The sequence below is a fragment of the Schistocerca gregaria genome, chromosome 5 (genome assembly GCF_023897955.1).
Source record: "Schistocerca gregaria isolate iqSchGreg1 chromosome 5, iqSchGreg1.2, whole genome shotgun sequence".
In the NCBI taxonomy this organism is placed as follows: Eukaryota; Metazoa; Arthropoda; class Insecta; order Orthoptera; family Acrididae; genus Schistocerca; species Schistocerca gregaria.
Genome location: NC_064924.1, coordinates 80,539,296 through 80,542,090, shown reverse-complemented (window position 1 = coordinate 80,542,090; position 2,795 = coordinate 80,539,296). Strand labels below are relative to the sequence as shown.

At 48.1% G+C, this 2,795-nt stretch overlaps 1 pseudogene; it reads right to left on the bottom strand.

Annotated features, from left to right (window-relative positions):
• Window positions 1-1,997: 1,997 nt before the first annotated feature.
• On the bottom strand, window positions 1,998-2,115 carry LOC126274330 (5S ribosomal RNA; annotated as a pseudogene).
• Window positions 2,116-2,795: the final 680 nt, after the last annotated feature.

The following is a 2,795-nucleotide window of genomic DNA, read 5'->3' as shown; positions in this document are numbered from 1 at the left end:
AGGTGAAAGGATATAATGACAGAAGTTTTATAACTCCCCAAAAGTAGCAGGAGCCGTTACTGGTGTCGCTAGTGGCGAGTCACCAGCGATGCCAATGACGCAGATAGTTACAGCCAGCTAATAGCCCCCACACTGTGGAGTAGCCAGAGCCACAAGTGGAGCTCTTGTTGCTGCCAGCTAACAGCCTCTGCAATATCACACCGTGAGTTGCCAGTGCGACTAATGGACCCACTAATTGAAGTTTACTGTTTGCCCCCATAATCTGTCGCAGTGCTCCAGGTGTTGTCAGAGCCATAAGTGGTGACGATAGCACAGCACAGTACAAGGCAGCCAGAGTTGCTGGGGGAAATTGAGGTGCTGCTAGCTGCGGTTGGCTAACAGAATCCGCAATAAAATACAAAGCCACAGGAGCAGCTCGAGACAGTATTGGAGCCTCTAGTTATACTCACCACAGTAGGATGCAGTGCACTATGAGTCGCTGGAGTCACTAGTGGCGCGATTAGTTGCTTTGTGCCAATATGCTCCACAGTACAATACAATGCACTGCAACACAATGGGCACACTATGCTGTTGTCACAGATGGCTAATAGCTCTGACGATACGGTACAAAACTCCACGAGCTTTTGGAACCACTACACATGCGATATTAGAGGGGCATGTGGTCAACACACTGCTCTTATGGCAGTATTTCCAGAATTTACAGATCGCGGAGCAGGTTCTACTCGGTCAGATAGCTCCTCAGCTGGAATTGGGGAGCTGGGTGTGCACTTAACCAGTCCTCCCACCAAGTAAAACTTCCTGGCATTACCGGAAATCGAACCCAGGTCTTCCAAATGGCGACTGATAGCTAAAAGCCTACCCAGAACGATACATTTTCCCCTGAGTCACTGGAACCATTTTTGGCACTGATAGTTGAAGTCGGCTAATATGCCCCCAAATACAGTTCAGTAACTCATGAGCCTGCACAGATATTTGTGAAGCCACCAGGTACAGTCATCTAGAGCACTTGCCCGCGAAAGGCAAAGGTCCCGAGTTTGAGTCTCGGTCGGGCACACAGTTTTAATCTGCCAGGAAGTTTCATATCAGCGCACACTCCGCTGCAGAGTGAAAATCTCATTCTGGAAACATCCCCCAGGCTGTGGCTAAGCCATGTCTCCGCTATATCCTTTCTTTCAGGAGTGCTAGTTCTGCAAGTTTCGCAGAAGAGCTTCTGTAAAGTTTGGAAGGTAGGAGAAGAGATACTGGCAGAAGTAAACCTGCTAGTACCGGGCGTGAGTCGTGCTTCGGTAGCTCAGATGGTAGAGCACTTGCCCGCGAAAGGCAAAAGTCCCGAGTTCGAGTCTCGGTCGGGCACACAGTTTTAATCTGCCAGGAAGTTTCATATCAGCGCACACTCCGCTGCAGAGTGAAAATCTCATTCTGGAAACATCCCCTACTTGTACCACTAACTAGAATCGGCTAATAACCTCCACAACATGATACAGTTGAATGGGCCAAAGACATCAGTCCCCAGAAATTCGAATAGTACTACTCTTGCTCGATACAAATCCGCAGATACTGACTTACGCCTGTCTGCCCACTCGTCCACCAATCATTTTCCGCTGCTCTTCTGTTGTTACATCTGCAACCTCTATGACTCGCTAACATGCTATAATGAGCTTCTTGTAGCACTTTGTTCCTTAGCTTCTCTGGTTCTATTACCGGCGGTTCCAACTTGGTTTCTCCATATAGCAACCCATCCTGCATACAAAACTGCTTAAAATTCGCCATCCGCTCCTTGTGCAGCTTACCGTTCCTTATGCTCGTTACACCCACAAGTGGCCCATCGGGATCATCCGACCTCCGTGTCATCCTCAGAGGAGGATGCGGATAGGAGGGGCCTGCCGTTAGCACACCGCTCTCCCGGTCGTTACGATGGTTTTCTGTGACCGGAGCCGCTACTGTTCGGTCGAGTAGCTCCTCAATTGGCATCACGAGGCTGAGTGCACCCCGAAAAATGGCAACAGCACATGGCGGCCCGGATGGTCACCCATCCAAGTGCCGGCCACGCCCGACAGTGCTTAACTTCGGTGATCCGACGGGAACCGGTGTATCCACTGTGGCAAGACCGTTGCCCAATACGTAATACTGCTAATTTTCTTTATGAGCCATTCGCATTTCCGTACTTCTTCCCAGGACTATGCGTATCTTTAAAATCAAATTCACTTACTCTTACCACCCATCTTGTCAATCTACTGGAAGTATCCTTTAACCACCACAGCCACTTTAATGCCTCATGATCTATAATTATTACAGGTAATATTTGAAGTACGTAATTCCATAAATAAGACCTAACATCAGTTTCTTCATTGTGGGTTGATTTATTTCTGCAGAATTTAGTTGCCTTGTTGCGTAAGCTACCTGGTGTTCTACGTCTTCTACCTGTTGTAACAACATACATTCAAGAGCATGGTTTGCGACATGTTAAAACAAAATACATGAACTTAATTCTTATATCTAATCATGAGCCATCTCGACTCCTGGGACTGCTTAAATGGTTCAAATGGCTCTGAGCACTGTGGTCATCAGTCCCCTAGAACTTAGAACTACTTAAACCTAACTAACCTAAGGACGTCACACAACACCCAGTCATCACGAGCCGGAGAAAATCCCTGACTCCGCCGGGTATCGAACACGGGAACCCGGACGCGGGAAGCGAGAACGCTACCGCAAAACCACGAGCTGCGGGCTGGGATTGCTTAGCCGTGTGCCCATAGCGATTACATATATAGAATTTTACTAGAACTGATTCCGTA